A 6000-nucleotide genomic window follows, 5' to 3' on the forward strand; every position below is an offset into this window, starting at 1 on the left:
ACTCTTCATCTTTTTTCTGGGACATGTGACTTGCTAGCATAGAATACCTGGAATACTGCCAGGTATTATACTTTATTTATATAAATTTATATCTGCACATAGGTGGAAATATGGTCACAAATGGCAATGGTTGTCAAATCACCCACTAAGGACTTTAATGACTGAGAGCAGGGATTTGACCTTAGAGTCAAAACCTTGCAGAAGTGTTTACTGTATATTGTTTGCTTTATCCCAATGCAGAGAATGTGTCTTTTTCTTTGCCAAAAGAATTTAACAAAATTAGTATCTGTGTGCTACTAATACTACAGAAATCTGGCTTTTTTCAAAAGCAAGGTGTCACACATTTGGCTGCTATTCACAAAAATCATGCTATCAGCAGCTCTTTTCCTCATGTGGCAATATTTTTTGGATTCTAACCTAACGATACTGCTGTGATTCCAGCAGAGAACTTGGATTAGTTGGACATTTTTTAGCTAGAATTTCCTTACAACATACCTCTCATTTTGCACATACTCTGGCATGGAACCCCTTTAATTTAATTCATGAGTGCTTTAGAATGTCAGACTTAGTTATTAAAGAATGCAGGAAGGCATCTTCTGGACCACATGCCTATGTTTCTATACCACAAGTGCCTGGGGTTACTTTCACATCTGCCATTGGTATGGATGCTGAAGTATGTTGTTGTTTTGTGATTATGCTACTGAAAAATGATACCATTTTTGTAGATTCAGGTCCTGTGGATTGCACTACTGAAGCTCATTCCTTCCTCCTTGTCATCTTCTTTTTGCCCTTCCTTGTCAATATTCAGAAAAAATACAGCTCTGCCCCTAAGAACTTCTAGTTTGAATATACACATAAAAAAAACATACAAAAGCCAGTGGAAGAGGTAGGCAACTAATTCTGATCATAAGCCAAGAAAGATCATAAGTCAAAGAAAATGAGCTTTTCTTTGACTATAAATTTGAAATGAGAGAGCAAAGATACTCAGCAATCCAGGCTTGGGGTAATAAGGAAGAAGTCATAAAAGTGAGAATCCCAGAAAGACACAGGTGAAGAGAGCAAGTGTGATGACCCACCCTTAAGGGGAAGGAAGTGGGAGTAAGATGTAAGAAGGGGTCAGAGTCATGAGTGCTGGAGTGGTCTCAGTGGAGAGGGAGAGAAGGAACCTTTGGAGGAATAAAAGAACCTAAGCAGGGAGAGCCAATCTTAGCTCAAATGTTCAGCCTGCTTTGGAAGAAATCTACCATGCTGCAAATGTTTTTAATTTGGGTGCCCGATAGTTCTCTGTGTGGGGCTTGGTTAATGAGGAAATGGTCCCTACTGGTGTTTAGTCCAGTCCAAATAACCTCTGATGGTCACATGCATAGGCAAGAGGAAAAGAAGGAATCAACTCTTGTAGTTCAAGCTACAGAGATGCAATCAGGAAAAGCTCTGCTGAGGCTGTGTAGCAGGAGTTCATCCAAAAATCTCCCCAAAAGGCAGATTATCTGGGTGAAGTTTTTATATCAGAAGTTGTTGCAATGTCAGCTGCTGTATCTCTTCTGTACTTCAGCACAGGGCATAATTTACAAGAGAGGATCCTCTAGTCTAGTTGCTGCATGATCACTATGTGCTGCACTCACATGGTGGTTCTCCTTAACAAAGAGTGTAGAAAAGAAAGAATGGAAAAATATTTTAAAAACTGTACTGAAATTCAGTATAATATCTTAAAATATGTAAGGCCTACAGCTAACAATTTTATTAAAGTACTTGGAAAAAAACCCAAAAAGCATAGGGAGGACTAGCAGGGAATTAGCAAACTATATGTGTCACATCTCCCAGCTCACTTTATGAATATGTTCATCTGTGTTTGGGTTTTGTTTTGGGTTTGTTTTTTTTTTTTTTAACACTGCACAACCCGTAAGTTCTCCATACCCAAATGGAAGTTTGTAAAGTACCTTGCTCTTTGTGGACCTGTGTTTCACCTCAGCCTGCTGCTCTCCAAATGTCATTCTAGATTTTCCCTTACCTGGGGGTTTTGTGTCCCCCTCTCAGATGGATTGTGGCTGGAAACTGCCAGCTTACGGCAGCTGATGACATTCTTTAAGAGACATCTGAAGACAAAGTGGAAAAATCCAGCCATGTCCGTGTGTAAATTCTAACTAAGGCATGTGTCATTGATAAACTTTGCTATTGGGACTCTCTGTTATACTTTATTTATATCAACTTAAAGCCTGAAAGAATGTTGCTTTGGCTGCCTTTCAAAACCTGAGAACTGAGAATATGTGGATTCATTGAAAGGGAAATTAGTCACTCTTATTGCTTTAGAGAAACCAATCACTTTAAAATCCCTGCAACATCAATATGCCTCCCCATGATATAAATGCCCCAGAGGTTTTCTTGTTTTGAACAGTTCCTTAGTGCAACTATCTACTAAAACACAGTTCCATACTGAACTATGGAAAGGCATTTGGAAGTATAGCTTGTTCAATCAAAACATCTGAACAGACTTGGAATCAGCAGAGTGTTTACATTTTTGTCAGTTATCTCCAAGTGCTCGCTACTATTAGAAGCTGTCTTTTTCCAGGCAGCCTTGCTTGTCATACAGTACTGGAGAAAGCTCATGAGGAGACCCAGTGTCCTTTAACATTGCAATTTGTAGCAAACCTAAGGCTTTTTACCCTCGCTTTCACATGCACAATCACCTTCACCAAGGTGAGCTGTTCTCTAGCTGAAAGAAGACAGTGCAGGCCAGAAGATCAAGTGCTATTGCCATGGTGCAACGCACTATGGTGATGCAACCAAACTCCTTTCCAAGGGCTCCTCGTATCCTATGTGACCATAACATGCGATGAGCAGGTTTCTGAGACTCTGTTATGGAAAGTCCTCTCTAGTCTCCCAGCAGGAGAACAACTAAGTGACAACAAACGAACGAAGAGAATGCTAATACTCACAATGGCAAAATGGCATTGACTGAGATAGCAAAGCCCTCTTAGACTCTGAGACTGCTCAAAAGATGTCCTTAGTCATCACTGGGCAGAGTGGTAAGGCTGTTTTCTTCTTGCGTCCCTCCTAGATGAAGAGCCTGAAGCAAAGCTCTTGAACATCACTCCTATAAAAGATGTGGGAATGGCAGGCTCAGATGCATTGAGATGGAAGGTGTAGAAGACCTACTAATCTGTATTCAATTTTATATCTCATAGATAGCTCTATTCCTTCAGTAAGGCCTGGATCCCAGTCATGTGTGGAACTAGGTGAGGAGCCCAGCCTTCATAAACACATCTTCTGATAAAATGAAAGGGTGATTCAGGATTTAGGTGAGAGAGTGACACTGTGGTGGTCTGTTGTCCTTACAGAGAGCCTAGGACAAGTATGCCTATCTCTTAGGCACTCAGTTAAGTACTATGAATTAGGTGGGATGGATCTCAATGACAGAAGTAACTTCATGATCTCCCCTACTGCTCTTGTGCTGTGTTCTGGCAAGTGGAGCAGACCAGCATCCTGGCAGGATGATTGCACGCACCCACCCTTCAGCAGGCTGCAGCCTAGCAGTAATGGCTAAATTGACTTGCTCAAGATAATCCCAGATCTGTTGCTTTTCCAGATGACTCCTGACCTTAGATGCTTCTTACAAAACTAAAGACAAATTTGATCAACCTTCTCACTTCTTCTGGGACTTGGTTGTGGTCCTGAGACAGAACCATGAACCTGGTTGCAAACTGCATGTATCAGGAGGTATATCTAGCACTGTAGTATCTGCAGTGTCACTGTGACTCCTCTCCTTAGTTAGCTGGTTCCTCACACTCTCACAAGTCTGGACTCTTTGCATATTCACAGTCATTATATTAACAGTTTCACTTTCCTCACAACATTTGGTATTGAATTCTTCATAATGAGACTTGAATTCTCAAACTATTCTAATAGTTTGGCATAGTTACTGGCCACTGGACTTTTTATTGTTGAGGAATTTCACAATTTTGTAATTAAAACAAGAGGGTTTGTATGGCAGCGTAAGATACTCTGAGCCTCTGAGCTATGGTTTTGGATTTTAAATCAGTTGTTGGAGCTTGTGCTCAGAGCTGTGACAGCAACAGATTCATAAAAACAAGGTTTCACTAGGTCATTGTTAATAATACAGTCTGCTAGCATATATTTGAAGCATGCAGGTAGCTCCAAAGAAAAATTACTAGACAAGTTCCTGTGCTTTGCTGAACCTGGAATCTGGGCAAACAGCTGAAGGAGAGCATTTGCTACCACACGAGAAAATTCTCCTGGCTCTTGGGGAAGAAGTTGAAGGGGGAGGACACACTGGAAGTAGTTTCACTTTCTTTACTTTCCTTTGACTCTAAGTGTCAATTTAAGTGACATTATGGTACATTTTCTCCTTGTTTTCAAGTTGTTTTACTCTCCTTCAGATCAGGTAGGAGGAAAAAAAAGAGAACTCATTACATGGAGAAATATGTGCAAAGAGTTGCCTAACACACCAAGTCAGTCCACCAAACAAAAGGGAAAAATATATTTCCCCCTGAATTTTTTAGAGTAGGATTAGTAATCTGAGGTGCCCCTGTACTTCACAGCAGTAGGGATGCTCAGGTAACAGTGTGGTTTCTAACCTGAAGATAAAATACCCAAATGACAAAATTTAATACCTGACTACAGCTTTATATCAATCACATTGTTTCTTGTTATATATAGCTCACCTACTTAAGTTTCATATATAAATTACTTCCCTGAGTTACCCAAGGGAACAGTAATAATTTTCCAAAGTATTCACCTGAAGGTTCCTAAGATTATTCAGGTATCTATTAGACTCTAGAGAGACTAAATATAGCCACATGGAGCCTTCCTTTAAAATCCAGGGCTGGAAGACTAATTTCTGTTTCAACAACAGGCAGCAGGGCCATTTTCTTTGTGAAGCTGTGGATCTAAAAATGTTTTAAAACCTCTGTGGCTTCTTCACATGAGAAAAGTGTGTATCAGAGAAAGAAGTGTTGCAAGAAAGGCCATCTGAGGCAGAGCAAGCAGTACACACAAATCTTATCCCAGATTTTTGAGCTGAGAGCATTTGGCAAAGGAGAAATTGAGAGGTGCTGGTGGTGGGATCTTCCTGGAGTAATGGTGATGCTGTTAGCAGCCAGTCAGTGTTGGCATATCTCACTACTTCTGTGCCCCTGTTCCCACAGGTAGACCCAGCCTTGGTTCTGCAGTATGTATGGCAACAATGCAAGTTCATGTTTTTCCTCTATAGATATAGCACAACGTTTTTGCCACTCTTACAAAAGGAGGGATAGAATCGACCTCAAAGAGTCCTGTTCTTAAATCCTACCCCCTAAATTATTTTGCCTGTCCACTCAGTATAGACCTTCCATTTACTGCCTTATGTGAAGTGAAGCAGTAATTGTTTGGGTCAGTTGCTGTTTTGTAAATGAGGCAAAGGGTGGTTTGCCTTAGTCAGTTACAAATATCTTGTGAACTAGTGCATTTTTTCTGTGTGTTTATATTTCTACTCCATCTTTCAGCCAACTTTCTTAAAATATTTTGCAGGTGTTTCTGTGGGAATACTCACAAAACCTTTCTTTGGTTGAAAAAATTCATTAGCATCTGTAGTGAATAGTGAGAGAAGCTGGGGTAAAGAATCTTTCAGACACTGATCAATGGGACCAATGATCTGATTAAAGCCAAGCAAAAATTTAAGTGATTTACCACACCAGGCCTTTAGATCTTTGCCAAATGTCATCAAGAAAATTGGTGGTAGTACCCATATCTCCTACAGCTCTGCCAGGCTCACATTTTAATTATTACAGAAAACTACTGTTTTATTTAGTAAAAAAAAAAAAAATCTGACAAGCTTGGAAGAAAAATGAACTGGTTTTGTGGCAGACGGCTACACATAGAAATCTTGTGTGACAGCAGCAGGACTGACTCTGGTTGACTCCCCTGGAGAAAGGACTCTATAGAATGAGTGTATTTGCAGAGAATCTGTGAATAGAGGGATGGACATCTGCTGAGTAAATCCTCTGT

The sequence above is a fragment of the Corvus kubaryi genome, unplaced genomic scaffold, assembly GCF_017639235.1.
Source record: "Corvus kubaryi isolate FWS band 111438036 unplaced genomic scaffold, C.kubaryi_AGA036_p1.0 132, whole genome shotgun sequence".
Classification (NCBI taxonomy): domain Eukaryota; kingdom Metazoa; phylum Chordata; class Aves; order Passeriformes; family Corvidae; genus Corvus; species Corvus kubaryi.